The sequence below is a fragment of the Chroicocephalus ridibundus genome, chromosome 2, assembly GCF_963924245.1.
Source record: "Chroicocephalus ridibundus chromosome 2, bChrRid1.1, whole genome shotgun sequence".
NCBI lineage: Eukaryota > Metazoa > Chordata > Aves > Charadriiformes > Laridae > Chroicocephalus > Chroicocephalus ridibundus.
Window position 1 is genome coordinate 141,137,110 of NC_086285.1, and position 19,631 is coordinate 141,156,740.

A 19,631-nucleotide genomic window follows, 5' to 3' on the forward strand; every position below is an offset into this window, starting at 1 on the left:
CCTTTTTTTCCCCTTCAGACTAAGTTGTCAGAACTTGAAACTGTCAGCTGCCAAAAAAAAAGAGAATATTTGCTACATCAGAAACAGTAGAATCATTCATGTTTGAAAAATTTTCAGACCTTCCCCACTTTATTTGCTGTTGCTACAGAGAAGAAAATTTTTGGAAAGCCATGGAAGTGAACTCTGGGGATGACAATGACAAGCAAAGCAAGTAATGTGATTTATTTAATCCCACAATATTACTTAATGGTATAATTATTTTTATTTTTTTCATTTAAATATTATTAATAGGAAATGATTTATATTTTAAATAATTTTTAGATTCCTCTGTCTTATACAAGCAGCTGATCCTTTTGAATTCTTGTATCATATTGCTGATTCCTCCAGACATTATGTTTTACAAATACTTTACAAATATTTCTACTTAACGGAAAACACCAACACTTTTAGTGAACAGAAGAGAAGTCTCTTCTATTGTTGGTTTGAAGAGTTCCTGCATATTTTTCCCCATATACATTTTTCTCCATGTGCTTTTTTCCTTTCATCAATAAAAAGTCTTTTCTACTTTATATCTCTTCTTCTGCTACCAAATTCCCGATTTGCCAACTGACCTCCTAGTCTGTACCAGTTCTACAAGTTGGTAGTCTTAGAGTTTCTCTGTTGTTTGCTATGAAATTTCTTTTTTCTTTTATTTGTCCAGCAAAAGCTAAGTCAACAATTCATTTTGACTGTTCATATCCAATACTTTGTGTGAATTCATATAAAGACTGGTAGGTTGGTCCCCTGCTATAGATGACCCAAGTAAGACCTCATTTATGTAGAAATTCAACTTTAAGGAGGTTGAAGATCAAGCAGTGACTTGGGAGAACAAGTCACATTTAGAAGATGTGATACCTCAGAAAAGTTTGAAAGAGTTAGAGTTGTTTGGTCGGGAAAAAAAGGGGCAAAAGGAGAAAACTGTTGCAAAGGTAATAGTCTTTTCTCTGGACTATGTTGTCAAGAAAGGTGGTGGAGGAGATCTTAGAGAATAGTAGCAGAAAATCAGGGCTGATATGGAAGTGATTCAGCCAGGGCTGTAGTCTGTATGAGCTCCCTCTCAAGCTTATTCTTTGTTTATAGGGACAGACCATCTGACTGTACAGTTTTCCTAGCCTTGTTCATTGAATTGGCTCTGTAACTTCTTTGTGTGAAAGGAAGGATCAAAACCAAAGCAAATTCAATAATGCATGGACAAACCTGAATTGGGAATAATTATGTGAGTGTTTTATATGTGCTGCTCCATATACGTGGAGCAATAGCCTAGTTCACCTATGCATGAACCTTCAATAACATTGCCACTCTTAAAGAAACAAAAATTTCATTATCTCCAAAGTAAAATTCCTAAGTACCATTGAGCTTCTGTAGACATCTTTAACTATATTCACTCATCTCATGCAGATGATCGGTTTTCCATGACAGATGTTACAGTGATTAAAAACTGTAGGACCACACTTTCACACTGATTTAAAATAAATTTATTTTGAGCTCCCTTTTATATTTGCAGATGATTAGGTTTACAGTTGTATAATACTCGCTTTGCACAATTACAATCACGTATACCAGTAGGTATATAATTTAGAGTGATTCTTCAAAAGTTTAGCAGTACAGTGTAGACGACATCATTGAGTCCTTGGAGTAAAAAAAATTAAATACTCAATATTCAAATACTATTTCTGTCTTTTCCTTTCAAACACTGTTTGACCAAAGGCAATTTTCCTTATCCTCTAGGTACCTCATGCTTCTCTTTCGGATAAAAATAATAATATGCCTATCTCAGAAGACAGTTGAGAAGTTGACTATAATAAAGATAGATAGATATCATATATTTATGTGTATTACACTTGTTAATTTCTTAATTGCTAACTTTTGTCATTGATAACTTCTGTTTCTGGAAGGTGTTTCAGCATCCTTAAAATCTGTATTTCATGGATTGAAATATTATTTTCAGCAATACCACATCCAAGATTATGAAGATTATGGCTTTTCTGGAAACCAAAATCAGTCCAATGAATGACTGTTAGCATTTCCCCGCGAGTGGATACCATAGTACAGCAAATAACAGAGTAGTATCAGTCTCCAAACTGTCAGACGATCACCCCAAAGTTCACATTTCTCTGAATAGTTGCAGATACATGCAAGGGAACACTACCAATCTCTCCATTATGTATAAAGTCATTACACAGGTCACTTTATTTAATGAGAAAAGTGAAATTCATGGCTGAGTTCTTGAAAAATAAGCAGCCTTCAAAGAGCAGTATCTGCATTTGTAGGGCACATCACTACTCTCAAGTCAATTTTTCATATCAATGTCATTTTTTTAAGTATTGAGCCAGTGTTGTCATTCCTTGTCACCAGTTATGGATGAAGCAGTACAGGATAAAATATTGAAAATTATGGAAACCTTTCAGCTTTTAACAAGCATGAAAACTATACCTCTAGATCCATCCGGAAAGTTTGCCTATGTTTTGATATGATGATTTTACCATGTCAATGGTTCTGACAGCTTAAATAGCCTTGCCCTGTGACTCCGACAGACACAAATGACAAGTCATTTATCTGAAAGTGAAGGACAGAATCTTATGGATGAATACATATAATTTTACAACATAATTCTATCAGAAATATCATTCAAAAAAAGAAAACCTTCCATCGCAGAACTTAAGCATCTGGCTAGCCAAGGAGAAAGTCATTACTACATATGCCTCTTCTGAGTCAGATCAAACTTAACCCATGATTGTTAATTCCCTGTCTTTTCTATCCAGATATCTGAAAAGTGTGCATGGTATTTCCTGGACGCCTGCTTAACCATATTCTACATAACAAAATATACTAAAGAAATCCCAAATATTAATGACATGGATACTAATATAAAATTACATTCTGCTAAAAAGGATCATTCATAAAAGTTATGTAGTTTATAAGACCATTTTTTCTACAGCATCTGTAAGGCCATATATATACCTATCACTTTTTTTTTTTCCAGATGTCTACTGTAAAACTGAGATTCTCTTTTTTTGGATCTGTGTATGGATTTGGCACAATTCATAACTTCCCTGAGAAAAAGATTGCAATACCTAGCAATACCTAGGTACTACCTATCGTTTCAAGACCAGGCTGGATGGGTCTTTGAGAAACCTGGTCTAGTGGGAGGTGTCCCCATCCATGGCAGGGGGGGTGGAACTAGGTGATCTTTAATGTCCCCTCCAACCTAAACCATTCTATGATGATTCTATGATTCTTTTTATTTGTTGCTGAAATAATGTTTTTCATCCATAGATTTCAAATCACATTGCACTTTGGCCAACATTATCGTTTTATAGACATGAAAACTGAGTTGCTGAGATTATAAACTACTTCTCCAAGGCACCTTATGATTTTGTAGTACATTCACAAACAGACGTATGCATTCTTAATTTCTGTAAAGTACTCTATATACCTGATTCATGTATACTTTTCAAACACACTGTAACTCATGGTATTTATTTTAGCTTGTGAACTGACCATGGACTTTCATACCTGATAGTTAATTATGCTTTAGGAAACACTCAACAAATTCTTTAAAAATTTTACAGACATTGTCTCTACTGTTAGTTTTCCATGAAATCAACTTTTGTTCTTTTTCAGATTTACTTAAAGGAAGTCTGGCCAGCTACTTGCTCCTTTTATGCTAGATAACTGTTGAAAGTCAAAAGGACATCATGGATACAAACAAAACAGAGTACGCTGAATTTAATTTGTGGTTCTCATTTATTCTACATGTTTTGTCACCACTGAGTCTTTGCCTAAGCCTGATTTGAGCCCCCAGATCCATGGAAAACTCGTATAAAAAGAGCATAAGGGTGGATCTATGCTGTGAGGTTGAGTCATCTACACACTGCACACGTACGTTCATACGCAGACACCAGTCTCAGCTAAAGCTGAGAAAGCAAGAAAACCTGCGTAGAAATGAAGGACGCTCCAAACGTGCTTCCAGAAGACAGTAGAGAGGAGAGTAGTTTGTACCAGTCAGCTTAGATGTATTCTTTAAGAATTTCATGTTCACGGGGCAGTGAGTTAGTCTAAGCTCCTTAAACAGACCAGCAACCTTAACAGTGTTGCCACAGAGTACGTCAGTGAGAAATAAATTTTTTTTCCTGAGCAGAAAAAAATCAGAAAATCCAAATAGCAACAAGTTTTTTAAACTGGAAAATGTGATGAAAATATCATTTTGATTATGTCAGTTAAAGTATTTTATTTGGTAATTTTAAAACATGTGTTTCCCTTTAAGTTTTTTCTTTATTTTACCTGGAATTTTTGGGGCGAATTCAATCTCTATTTATTAATTACATTCCAAAACAAACCCAGTTTGTTGGAAAAGATATAATATTTAATTTGGAAAAAATAGATTAATGTCTTTTGTCATAATCCTCAAAAAGATTTTTTTTTTAGTTCAAACTGACATTTAGTTCAAACTGACTAGTTGAAAGTAATATTTTTACCGTGTGCAAGCACAAAATGCGTAAAAAATTTCAAGTAACAACATTTTTTTTCAATAGTATATCTGAAAAGCATTGTTTTAGTTTGTATGTCTCACAACACTCAAAGACTGTTTTCATTCTGTCTCCTGCAATTGTGCACTCTCTGTCTTTTGCAAGTGAAAATCTTGCTCCATGTAGAAGTAACTCAAGGACTTCTCTGCATTTTCTTTCAACAAGTGTAATGGCAGCTTTTGGCAGATCCTTTGCAGCAAACTTAGGCAATTTCAAATTTTCAAATATTGATATTTTCAAGGGTGTTTTTTTTAACACTGTTAGCAAGCAGTCACATTAAAACACTGAATCACGCTATAACTCTTTTAAAAGATTATTAATACACTGAAAATCTTTCAGTCTCAGTTTCTCTATTTCCAAAATCTCCAAGGTGTTGATGAGGTATTTGAGAGGTCTGCCTTGGGAGAAATGAAGATCAAATTTATTTAAATTTACTACTTAATCTTCTTTGGAAAGCCTTAAAGGGTCTGCTAACTGAACAACATGGAAGCTGTTGTTTGTCTAACTCTTACTCTATCCCCTCTCTAAGAGGTCTATGAAACATCCACAAGGTGGCATTACGCAATACTATTTTTCAGCATTCTTTGATAGATCTCCATGCTTTGACTTCTTGCTTTAAATTAATGATTAATTCCTTTGGATTGCAATGTTGTATCTATTTGGCCTAGTGGACAGTCTCCTAGTTTAGTTATTAAATATGTTTTTCAATTAAGTAGAGCATAAAACATTAAAAAACAGTACCAAATTCTAGAAGTTTTGTCCATGCTGGCAGCAATATATATGATTAAATAATTTTAAGAAAGGCAGTGAATTATTTTGCACAGGAGGCTGAATGAATTCCCATTGTCGTCTGTTGAAATACCTCCATGGGTTTGAAACTGCACCACGTAAGGCCATAAAGAAATATTAGATATGAGTACACAGACTACAACCAAAGCAAAACTCATTGTTTTAGAAAGCTAGATAATCTTATTAACTCATTAAAAAAATTCTACAGACACATTTGAATTATGAATGGGCTCAAGAGATATCAACTTATTTGTTTTACTTTCTTTCCCCCAACTTGCACAATATTTTTTTACTGACCTTATGTATCACCTGAATCCACGTTCCTTGATAGAAAAGTAGAAAAAAAAAATTTTCAAGTCAGTGTTAGGTCAAAATACAAGAAGCATCCTGGCCTCTGCCTCTCAGAGACTGTTGATTGTCAGAGCGTTTCTGGCTTTTATTTAAGCCAGATACTGAGGAGTGATCTGATCCTGACCTGGTATCTAATATGGGATGAGAAAACATCAATAACTTCAGTTATTGTTGAGGAAAAGTATATACTTACTTACCCTAATAAACAAATTTAACTGGAAAATTCATGACAAAAAGTGTCTTTTCAGATGGTACCAGAAAGTTTAAGGACTTCTTAAAATGAAAATAATGTTTTAAACTTCGCAGTTACTAAGAGGTTCCAGTAAAGTTTTGGGATGTAAAATTAATGTTTGGTAGGTTTTCATTTACCTGACAGTTTCCCTGCTTAACATATTTTTCTTGTAATGTTCCTTAGCGAAGATAAAAATGAAAAATCTATTTAGTGTTTTAATACCAAACCAGAGTAGGAATGCACCATTCCTCTGTTGCCTGTCGTAGCTCTTAATGTGCCAACACCAAGCATTTAAGTCATGAATTAAACCTCAAAAAAAACAACCAACCAAAAAAAAAAAAGCATGAAAAATTACAAGTTATGTCAAAACAATACAAATTTATTTTCAGATTGCTTGGTAGGATTTTGATGGTGAGATATCTTCCACAAACCAAAAGTAAAAATAAATGAAAGGTGTTCTTGCATAATCTCATATTTTCAAGAATGATACACTGAAGAAAAGCTTGTAATACAGCGGAGTAGCAATGCAAGAGTTATCAATGGCAGCAGGTAAATGCTACAGGGTCCAATTTCCAAGCCTCCTTCTGGTCTGTTAGCACTGAGTAACCTCCGATTCTGTCATTATGTTTTTGTTTATGATAAGACTTTGTACAGATTTTACAAGACAAAGCTAATATACGTTCTATAACAAACAGGTAAGTACCTGGACCTGGGACAGAACACGGACACAATAATATAATAATTTAATGTAGAGATTCTATGAATAATTCAGTATCATATGATATCAGACATAGCCCTGATCAATCCAACCTAACTTCATTAGTCCTGTTTTGAGGACTTCCAAACTCAGTTCTATGACTCAATGATTTATACTGATGAAGTAATAACAGCAATTACTTTTTTACCTACAGATAATTTTAAATAATTTTTAAACAAGTAAGTTGTTTGTACAAGTAAGTTTTCACTTCAAGAATTTATAGTAAGACTCAGGCTTTTAACACAATCCATACAATTTTCTTACCCAACACTAATACCAAAAGCATTAATCTTTAACATTTAACATCACCAGAGCACCTATGTCTCTGGTGAAATTATGAAGTAAATATTACTTTAACAAACAGAATTAAATTTAGTACATACACTATGTGCCTCAGCAATGACTGGAAAAATAATTTCTCTTCTTTCTAAACATGCTTTTCAACTGTTAAATTGATAATCTTTGTAAATTTGTATTTGTAAATTCCAGTAATTTGGTTATGTTGTCTACAATATACTTAGTGTATGCAATTCTGTTTGTTGACATTACATTTACAATGTATCCCTAGTTCTCTTGATTATTTTTTTCCTTATTTCTGTGTAAATAGAGTGAAATCTGGGAATCTAAAACCCAATAAAGGTTTAGATTTATAAATAACATTCTTGAGAGTGTTAATAATAAAAACTTAGAGGTGTTTATGAAAAAAAACTCAACCAGGAAGCAATTCACAGCTTCTGAATATCTAGCCATTCAATATGTGATGCATGGAGGTATCCAGTAAAAAATAATTAGATTTTTAAAATAATTTATTTTGAAAGAAATATGTTTTATCCCAGGAGAAACAAAAAGAGTGCTCAGTTAGATTAATAAGGAAACTGGTAACGGTATTCTCAACTGAAATAATCAGCTCAGATTAGCTATGAAATAATGCTAGACAGGCAACTACAAGATTAATAAAAATAAGACAAGAAGACAAGAAAAGAAAGTAAAAAGTAGTGCATGATTAAAAGAGAAAATGACAAACTTTGCAACTGACTTAGAGTTCAAGAGAATGAGAAACTCTACCAGCTCTCCAAGGAAAAAGAATATAAATGTTTTTGTATCAGGCAAGATAATATGAGACAAGCAAGGTATCTTATAACAAATAGAGAATTGATAATTAACAAGATTGGCTCAATAACTATGGGTCAAAGAGGTTTTAAAACACATTAGAAAAGTGAAGAAAAGGAGAATAACATCCAGCACTGTTCAGTAAGTATGTATTATACCAGAGGAATGAAATCTTGTGATACCTAGTTCTAAACTTAAAAAAACCCAAACAAACAACCGAGCTAATACACAAATTCACAGTGTTTGCTCTTTATGTTCCATTAAGGTGTTGCATTATGCCCCCAAGTTCAGAGATAAGATCACTGAAAAGTATCTCTGCAAAACTGTCAAAGTTTGAAGGGTCAATGTAGCTCGATGTCATGAAGAGGAATACCTAGTACTATATACTTTGATTCTGCTTGTCTTACTGACAAAAAAACCCCAAACCAACAAAGGGAAAAGGACTTGGAAGGTAAGATCTAGAAATAAGCATACGACTGCACAATACATTAATTTATTAAAGTTTGTAATGAAAAGACATGCTAAAATATATTTTTAATTCACGTCATGCACAATGAAATTATCTCCACAACTGAAGCAAAATGTGGCTTCAGTAGATGGTTCACTATAAACTCTGGCTTGCAAAAAATCCTTTCCTATATAATTTCAGTTATAATCGATGTAATAAACCATATTGCTGAAATTGGATTATTGCCATTTACTAGTGATTTTGCAATGTGTAAGACTGTGATAACCTGAAAGTCATGTATGAACCCTGAGCATGTACTTTAGTTGTGCATCAACACTATGAGACAAAGGAAAGGAAGAGAATTTGGCCACGAGTCGTATGGCACAGACTGTCTCATGTCCGAGCTGCCTGGGGCTACCACCCAGAATAACATACTAGTCATGCACACTGCATTGCTCCCAGAGCATTTGGCAATTACCAATTACAGCAATAGCCTGTAACTCTTAGATATAATTATTATTTCAAGGGATAGTTAGTTCAAAACACCTGACAGCTGTGTTGCAACCATTGGTATTGGTCCGTTAGTATGAGGCTGAAGGTACGCAATGCATACCGTAGAGCAAGGCTTGCAGGTCTGTCAGGGCGCGTGAAGGTACAAACCTTGCTGTGATTGTCCTGGAGGAGTGCATACAGCAAGGGCACCCAGGCTTGGTGCAGTTTCATCCTTGTCCATTTTTTAGGAATTAATTACTTTTTCCTGGGACTTGTTTTACAGAGAGCTAGTGAGAGTGGTCCAAAACACATCCAATGAGCAGTCTGAGAGGCTAAACAATGTGGGACATGCAGGTTCCAGTGCTCAGACTTGCTTGTTAACTCTCTTTTATTCTTGTAAGGCTAAGGCCATGCTAATTAAGAGAGTCAGATCATCACAGAAGTGACCATTTGAAGGCAGTTTAGAAGACTGAAGAAATGTATATATCGTGGGTCAACAAATGCATATGAGAGTACTACTCCTCAAGGTTTTTTGGCCATGAGCAACAATTTAAAAAGCAAACATCAATCTTCTGGAATAAAAATGTGTCAATATCTTAACACACTGAATGGAAAGCTGGGAAATCACAAGCAAGTGAGTCTATCACAGCAGTGAACTCATTTACGGTTGTATTTTAGGTATTCTTTGATAAGGGAAATAAAAGAGAAAGTGAGATCCCTAACACAGTTGTTCTAATTGACATGTTTCAGGAGAGTAGGCAACACCACTGTGTGCACATTCTTCAGAAAACTGAGTACCATAACTGTATATTGATTTTACAGTTGTAAAAGGCTGAACAAAGTAGCAGTGCATGAAACAGTATATTGTGGACCCCTTAGAGGTCAATTGGACAATGAACTGTAAAATAACTGAGTGTTAAAATAAAAGGCTGTAAAAGTTGCTGATACTGGATAGTGAGTGCCATAAAAGAAGATTTATTAGAAATTAGATAACGAAAATTTACCATGTGGAAACAAAAACCCAAACAAATCTACAGATGAGGCTCACTAGGGACAAAGAGAAACTTGGGCTGACAGTGAAGTTCAGGCTTTAAAAGAATATTACACGCAATTTAAAGGAAAGGAAAGTTCTTTCATTTATCATTTGCAATGTAATGCCTGCAATTTAGAATCTAAGAGCTTTTGTGTGGCTATATGTTAATTTTTTATGTTGCCTAAAATAACAATAAAACATGAAGTATATTTGGGAAAATTACTTGGCAATGTCCTTCCAAAGCACATAAAAGCATTCTTCACAGAGTAATAATGACTTGCTGTGATATCTGTTTTATATGTTCCATATATATTTCATTTCTCTATCTCCTTCCTGTTTTTCAAAAATGCGTCTTCCAAACACAACTGGAATAAAGTGGTAATGACATTTTATGTGTGTTCTTTGAGAGGCAGAAATGAACCGGTTTGTGAGTTAGCTGTCTCAAGATCTAGAAGTCCTGGGAAGTATAGCATGAGACACTGAGGTGACAATGGCCCTGGTGTCAAGTGGAACTGATGCTGGAAAACAGCTCAACAGGAAAAGACCGGAGCGTCCTGGTAGACTTGGCCTCAGTTTGCTGCTGAGTATGAGTCAGAAATGCATGTTTGTACTGATTGTCTAACTGAATACTGGAGTACATTAGCAAAAGCACAGCCAACAGGTTAAGGAAAGTTATTATTACTCCTAGTTCGGTCCTAGATGGGGCAAACCTGTAATAAAGCATCCAGTTTTGTCCTCTGGTGCAAAAGCTGTATCAATAAACAGGAGAGAATTCAGTGGAGGACTGTTAAGATCAGCAGGCAGCTGGAACCTTGATGAGGCAAGGGGAGCCAGGTTTATTTAGCCTGCAGAAGAGAAAGATAAGGAGAAACCTAATTGCAATCTTCCTTTATTTAGAGACAAGACGATGGAGCCAGACAGTTGTCAGAAGTACACAGTAATAGAGCAAGAGGCAAGAGACAAAAGCTGTAACAGAGAAAATTCCAGTTGGATATAAGGAAAAAAGCTCTTGACATGAAGGTGATCAAATACAGGAACAGTTTGCCCAAGGAAGCTTTGGAGTCTCCATCCCTGGAGATTTCCAGAAGTCATCTGAATATGACCTTGAACAGCCAGCTCTGACAAAAGCTATCCTTGCTTTGAGAGGGAAGTTGGACCAGATGACCTCTGGAAGTCCTTTCAAACTGAATTGTCCTGTGATTTCACAATTCTATGATTCTGTATCTCTGTGACGTTTGATCTGCAAAATAAGCAAATTTCAGGGACAATAGATCCATGTGACACTTTTACTAACAAGTTTTATTTTCGTGATTATCACTCTGTCTTTAAAACTGGTGCAAAATCTTATGCTTTGATAGGTATGTTTGACTGACATCAGTTTGTATGTACCATAGACACAGCCCACTCAGCGTTAAAAGAAGCAGTCTCAGGCTTACTGCAAACGTTCTGGGGTAGTACCATGCCCACTAAAAGGCAAACGTCACACAGTTTCTCTGTGGGGCTTGATGTCATTTCCACTGCATTCAGAGAGAAACCTGGAAGCTGATGGTTTATAGTGATGACTAAAGAGAATGCTGAGGAAAAGTGGCTCTCATCAGTGTTAAGCTGAAAAATACTATATTTGACATTTTACTCACTAACTCCTACCATGTTTCTCATAAATTTGCCACCAAAATAACTTATCGAGTTCTTTATTGTTTTGTAGATTGCAGAAAGTTCAACTTACCGTGGAGTTTTTTAAAAAATAGCAGAAGTCTGATATTCAAGGGGAGTGTTTTACATTCAAGAATAATAAAATGCCCTGAAATGATTTTAGATTGATTAAATGAGCTAAAGAACAGTTACCGCTTGCAGGAAAAGCTTTCTTTGACAAGTAGGAGAAAGAAATCATGAAGAAGGAACTGTTCCTCGTTACATCATTGAGTCATGAAAGGGAATCACACCACACCGTAACAAGTGTTACCAATCCCAAATAGTAGCAACTATTTTCATACTCCCAAATCTCATCCTTTAAAATTGTTCTTCAGTTTTCTCTTGTATAATTCATTACAATTTCATCCAGCAGGGCACTGAAATACAATTACCATAAAATGAGGATTTAAAATCCACTCACTTTTCTTCATGTTCGTCTTATATGAATTCTTGCATTACTACAAGGAAACTTTTGTCATACTGTAGTCTGCTAACATGTGGTTCCTACTCCGTGTGGTACAAAAGTTTTTTTGCTATTCTGAATGTTCTTAACATTCACCAACATTTTAATACAATGGAAATGAAGATAACCATATTATCATTTGAATATTTAAAAATATGCAATGCTATATCTGGAAAACATCAGGCTGATTCTCATCTGGTTTATGCTGAAGCTACATTTAATATATATGCATAGAAGGAAAAACAAATAATTGCATTCAGTTTTGAATCATGATAATTACTTGTATAATGGTATCTGTAACGTGAGTGACTCCACCTTAGAAGTGCTAAGAACAATTCAGAGGTAAATAGCATCATCGTGGAAACATCATGAGAAATCAGAATTCATCTGGTTATTTATGTGGAAATGTTGCATGACAATGGTTTTTAAACCTTCTTTCAGAGATAAAACAAGACAATGTTGATCTTTCCCCTTAACCTTTTGTCAGAGAAAAAAAGAAGTTGATCTTTCTCCTTAAGGTCTTTAGACAGCCTCTATTTTTGATAAAATCAGATTGAATTCCATTTTTAAATTCATGAGAGTATGATTACACTACCAATTTTAAATGGAACAAGCATTAGGTTTTGATATAATTAACATATTTACCTCCCCAGCACTACCACCACCCTAATAGAGAGAGCAGGAGCTCAGCAGTTATTGCTTTGGCCATAGTTCTGCTTTAATTATGATTGAAGATTGCTGGTATAAAAACAGTAAAACAAGGCTATATAGGAATAATATTTTGACTAGTTTGTGGGTTGAACTTTGGTGTCAGGGTTCAAATCTTGATTCTACTACTAGCTTCATGACATGTCAGATATCTTCCCTGTGTCTAAGTTTTTCTGTAACAAAAATACAGCTAATAATGTGATTTATTTATAAAATGAAGAGGAGTTGTAGAGGAAATTAATCATATCGAGTTTGGTTTGCTTTTGCAGTTATTTTTATTATTTTCTAACATAATTTATTTTGCAAGTGTGAACTCAGGCTCACCACCCTCCTGGGAGGTATTTTTTATTATGTTGATCTTCCAAAGGGACACACTCTGATGTATAGAGATGTTAATGTTGGCATTTCCACAAGCTCATGCAGACACAGCAACCTGCTCCAAAAGGGCACAGCGTACTCATGGCCCCTACGGGTGTTTTCAGAACAACACTCCAAAATATCTAAGTTCCTGGAGTTCCTAGAGAAACACTGCACATTTATGGTTTTCACAAATAATATTTACAGGGACAAATTATGTCAAAGATGATTTAACATAATTAGTCCTTCAGATGTTGAGTTTTTTTGCTGAAATTAAGTTACTATGGAAGTTCGCCTAATACTGAGGGCCAAATCTGCCACTAGTAAAAATGTACAGAGAAAGACAAAGGCTTCCCCAGCTCCCCACCAGATGAACGATAGTAATTCACCTTCCCTCTCCTGCCCCTGGGACCTTGCACCAAGGGCCGCTGGGTGACCAGCTCCTGCACAGTGGAAACAAGAGTGAGACTCATGGTTTGGGTGCAGAGCAAGAAGCCTAATGGAGATAGGCAGGCCATTTTGAAGTCTGAAGAAAGACTGAGGCTTTTGAGAGGTAACACACTAACTGGAAAAAGACAGAAAGAGCAGGAGCCGTGGTGTATATTGAAACTGGACAGAGACAACACAGATTTGGGCAAATAAGCTCTGGTTCCAAGTGGGACATGAGAGGCCGGAAATACAGCAGAAAGACCTATTAGTTGAGAAATTAGAAAAATGTCCTGGATTTGGCTGAACTGGAGCTGGGGATTAAGGGAAAAATGCATATTCTGGGCAAGGGAAAAAAGACAGGTTTTTTCAGGTGTCCTCGAGCCATGTAAGATCCTTCTTCCAGGCCCAACTTTATCTTCTTGATTTTACCTGCCTTCACTTCTGACCAGCTCTTTATTTGGAAAATATAAACAGCAAAGTTAATATCACTGATATGAGTGCTTAGTTCTTTAAGGTGCGTCTGTTACTACTTAATATCTCAAATATAATTAACACTTCAGATTATGAGCTCAGTGTATTGATTTCTTCTCTGAGGGTCTTTTAGTAACAAAAATAACTGATCTCCTCACACTCTGGAGGTATTTTCAATATGTAAAAAATGTGTTGCTGCAAAATATCAAGGGGAAAAAATCAATTGGGGTTTTTTTCCTTGAAAATATTGGAGAGGTCATAGTGCAGGTGTTGTGCAAAAATGTTTGTTTACATCAATACACAAAATTTTTTACCATACAGACAGCAGGAATGCATTGTAGTTAACATTTGTTTGAACATCATGAGTTTGGCATTTCCTCATAAGACTTAACATTTTTATGTCCTGCTTCTTACTCTTGGCGGAGAGGGTCGTTTTTTGAGCACTAGTTCCCCGACATTTCTGTGGAAAGCCTGCCATATTGTAACAGATGTGCTGAGCAGCTGTGCATTAGGAAAGGGGCGACTATGATTGCCTTCTTGTGCTTTTTTGGAAGCTTTGAGATGGTGAGGATTACTACTTCTCAAAGGTAGACAAATCCTATATAAATGTTCTACATGAATGGTGTTACCAACCTGAGGCTTTCCAATTCCTTAAGAGCTTCAGGGGAGCATACCCCAAGGAACATGGTGGAATGCACCTCTTAAAAATTATGAAGGCCTGATGAGTAGGTACCACAGTAAAAACAAAGGACAGGAAATTCCTGGACACCTTGCAGGTCAAAGAAGAATCAAAGCAATCCATATAGGACAACGATCCATAAAGTCGAGATTCCTCCTGAGAAGAGGAAACGCACATACATGAGTTGCTTGTATCACAAGAAGGTTGTCTGTGGACACATTTTTGCCCTACAACTGGAGAATTAATCATAGAATCATAGAATCCTCATGGTTGGAAAGGACCTTTGAGATCATCGACTCCAACCATACACACACAAAAAAATCCCCTACAATCTCTGCCACTAGAGCATGCCCTGAAGTGCCAAATCTAGACATTTCTTAAATACCTCTAGGGATGGTGACTCAACCACCTCCCTGGGCAGGCTGTTCCAGTGCCTGACCACTCTTTCAGTAAAGTAATTCTTCCTAATACCTAACCTAAACCTCCCCTGCCGCAGCTTCAGACCATTTCCTCTGGTCCTGTCATTATTCACCTGGGAGAAGAGGCCAACACCCGCCTCTCTCCAGCCTCCTTTCAGGTAGTTGTAGAGGGCAATGAGGTCTCCCCTCAGCCTCCTCTTCTCCAAGCTAAACATGCCCAGCTCCCTCAGCCTCTCCTCATATGACCTGGTCTCCAGACCCCTCACCAGCCTGGTAGCTCTCCTCTGGACACGCTCCAGCACTTCAATGTCCCTCTTGTACAGAGGGGCCCAGAACTGAACACAGCACTCGAGGTGATGCCTCACTAGTGCTGAGTAGAGAGGCACGATCACTTCCCTACTCCTGCTGGCCACGCTATTCCTGGTACAAGCCAGAATGCTGTTGGCCTTCTTGGCCACCTGGGCACACTGCTGGCTCATGTCAAGCTGGCCGTCCACCAGCACCCCCAGGTCCTTTTCTGCTGGGCAGCTTACCAGCCACTCTTCCCCAAGCCTGTAGCGTTGCTTGGGCTTGTTAGCTAGATTCACCCTGGAAACACTAGTGTATTCTCTGGAATGGAGTAGGCCACCTTGGTCTTGCCAAAAGCATCCACATGGGAATATAGGACAATATAGTTTCTGCAATGCAAATTCATATTTCAGCTTGTTGCAGCCACTTTCCCCATGTAGGGAAGCAAATCGTGTTGTGTTGGGGATGTACTCTGGGAGCCAAGTCTCACAGAAAGAGAATAGATTTATGTTTTTCAGAGCCCTCACAGCTTTTGAAAATTAGACTTTTTGAGCTGAGTAAATAGTTTTAAGTGAATAATTTACTAAATATACTTAAACATTATTTCTGCTCTCAGTACAGTTGTAAGCAGGTCAGTATTTTCTTGAAATTATTCATTATTTGAATTGATTCAGTGAATTGTTTTCCATTCTGGTTTTTCTATGTGGTTGAACACAAAATTCTCCTACAAATAAGCAAACTAAATAATTCAAATTGGAACTACCAGGTGGTTTTGGTTATTCACAAATACCATGCAGACACATACATGCATAGACATTTGTAGATTCTTAATTCTCTCTCTTTTCTAGATGATGGTCAAGTTAATGTTTTTCAAATACTCTTGGAAGAGCTCATACTTTGTCACCAAAGGGGAGATAAGAAAACAGTGCTGTGAGTTAGTCAGCAACCTGTAAGCCGTATTGACTTGATAGAGAGACTCCATTTCATTTCCTGACCTCAAATACACAGCAATCGCATGTACCTATGTAATTCCACAGTATAGTATGTCCAAAGAGCCATCCTGGGCTCCACAGGTGTCATTTAATGAGGATGTATGAGAGGACATAAGAGAAGTTGCACAGGGAAGGCAAATCATGCCCAAGGTTGCATCAGCAAGAGGAAATAAGCTGCAGGTCAATGGGCGTGATTATCTCAATTTAATTAACATTTGTTAGGCTACAGATGGAATTTTGTGTCCAGTTTTGATTACACAGTTGAAAAGATAAACTGAAAAGTTGGATAGGGTCCAGCAGAGGGTCACCAAGATGATGAGAGGGTTGGAGGACCTGACATATGAAGAAAGGTGGAAGAAATTTGATTTGTTCAGAACAGAGAAGAGATGTCTCAAGGAGTATCTAATTACAGTCTTTCAACTCTTTATAGTCAGTTACAGAGAAGACTGATGTACTCTCTTCACAAGGACACATGACAGGCAACAGGCACAAGTTGTTTCAGAGGAAATTCTATCTTGATATTTAAAAAAAAAAGTTTCACCATGAGAACAAGCAAACACTGAAATAGGTTTTCCAAAGTAATAAAATCTCCCTCACTGGATATTTTCAAGACTCCATTTTACAGGGCCCTGGATAACCTCATTTGAGCCCAGGCCTTCAAAACAAGGTTGAACCAGAAGATCTCCAGAGGTCTCTTCCAATCTAGACTTTTCCATGATTCCATGATTTCTATAATGTTATGACTTAAATATGTAATATTCTGATTAAATAAAACCCTGTGTCTAATTGGATATTAAAGTGTTACTGAAGGTGCATGGATGTCTCAGGACATAACCTTAAAAATCTGCGCTACTCCCCCATATGAAACATTTGCCAAGAAAAACTGTAGTAAACAGTGATATGTTCAAGAATATAATTCAAAAGTTTTAGACAATTCAATTGTTCTTCTCTCTACACTCATCACTTGGCAGAGGAGTACATCTGACCCACAGAGTCAAATCCCCGATGGAAATGCAGATTTTCTTGACTCTTAATGATTATACAGTACATCTGTACAAGCTCTGTAACTCTAGCTTACAAATGCTTACATTAGCTTGCAACCAGCACCATTTCTGGGACAAAGGGCATTTTTCTCCCCTAGCTATTATCATCCAGCATTGGAGATGATGTTAGTGCAGAACACATGTTCACAGCAGTATAAACCCATTTTATGTTACTCTATTTTAATACCTGACACACATGCAATGCATGCTTCTAAACACCACATGCCCAGTGCCATAAAACAAAGATGCAGAGAAAGTTTATTGCTGACACTTCTAAATCATCTTTCCCAGTTAACACAAAAGCTGCAGAGGGTTTCGAATGTGGTTATAAAACAATATACTACCGGGTTTAACAGAGATTTGGTTGCCGTAATATCTAATGTTGTATTGTGAATATTAAGAAGGACTCTAATCATAGAATCATAGAATGTGTTGGGTTGGAAGGGACCTTTAAAGGTCATCTAGTCCAACCCCCCTGCAATAAGCAGGGAAAATCAACCTGTGCCCATCCATTCATAGACACATAAACATTAAGGACAGGTGGAATCAGAGCAGTCTGTTAATCTGATCTCTTTGCAATTGAATTTTGCCCCCCAGAGCACAGCAGCACAACAGATATAATTCTCCTGAACTGCAACGTGGATGAATATAACATGATATGCCTCTACAAGTAATCATGTTTCACATTTGATTTCTACCAATGTATAACTAAAAGAAATTTGTTTAGTTTAGGAGTGGCAGTGCTATGAAATAACACAGGTGAGATCCACATCTGGCCTGTAAGTAGCTAAGGACCAATTGCCAAATCAAACAAGCACTAAAATTACCAGTGAATTGGACCATTAGTACAGGAAGACATTGACGCCAGAAACTTGTGACGCCATCAGAGAGTGGTATTCTCCTTCCGTACAATTGGAAACAGGGACAGGAAAGAGGACTTGCCTATCCTGGAAGTGTTGCAGCACATTGAAAGAAGTTTCCTTTATGATAAAATGACATTTTGGAAATCTTAGCTGTAGCAGCAATATCACCCTAATCCCCTTCATACAGTGTCAGAGCAGAAAGTGAATCCTGTCATCACACGCAGGGCTCACCTGCATTTGATTTCAGTAGATTTGCTTCCTGCAAACTATAATCTGGGAGAGGTTTCTTCAGACTGTTTGAAAACAAATAAGAATCTCGATATGAATTTGTTGCTAAATATATTTCATCTAATTCAGCACTGTCTGATCATAACAGAAATGCTAGGAAACTTGAAGGACCTCTAGTAGTGTTTTTGGAATCATACAAACATCACATGAGTAGAATATTCCTTTTCCTCCCCACTACACGCAGCTTGTTTCTGTAACATTTTTCAAAATACACACGGGACTCTAAGATTTGGTTTGCCGTCTATGGAGAGAAAATTCCCTGCCCAAGCTGAAGGTACTGAAGGAAATCCGGTCAAGATATCCTCAGATCTCTTGGCATACGGTTTTGCTCAGAAACACAAAGCTCCGCTGGAAAAATGAAATCTGGACCCCAACCAAACTCTCACAGACAGTAAATTGCAAAAATGCTTTTTATTTTATTATAGGCAGGTTACAAGCCCGGACATCAAAAACAAAGACTTTGGGGTCTGCCTGACAATATAGTCATGCTTTGGACACACCTGCCTGTTGTAATTTGACCACTGAAATGATGTGCTTGGATGAACAGAATCCTTCAGACAAACCAACTTCAGACAAAAATGTGCAGGATTTCAATTACTTTTAGGGAAGACTACAGGTCAGATATTGCATTTCACTCATGAATTAACATGTAAAGGGTTTCCCGTTTTCCAGTTAGTCCCTTTTTCAAGTTGCTGCAACTTTAAGAGAAACAGGAGACAGAAGCTAGATGTTGGTTGTTTCAGAGGAGGTAAGTCTTTCATTAACAAATAATTTACGAAGCTGTTGCAGTGGTACCTGATAGGAGTCTGTGTTAGAACCTGCCCTCTGATACTCCTTCAAGTCCTTCATTCCTGACAGTAGGTAAGTGTCCCTCCAACTTCTTCACAGGTTACTTGATAGACCTGTATTTATTAGGGGGCTATCAGGGATTTATCAGTTTCACATCTATTCTCATCCACCTCCAAATCCCATATTTCTGAGCCACGGTGCTGCCAGGACCCTACATTAGAACTGCAGACAGGTGTCAACGGCAGCATCTCTCTATACCCACATCAGGCACAAACTGATATTGCCAGAAATGGCTTTGAACCAGGACTTCTGCGTTGTCAGGTGGCCGCGGAAGTCCTGTTGTGCCAAAGGCACTTGCGCAAGGCTGCTG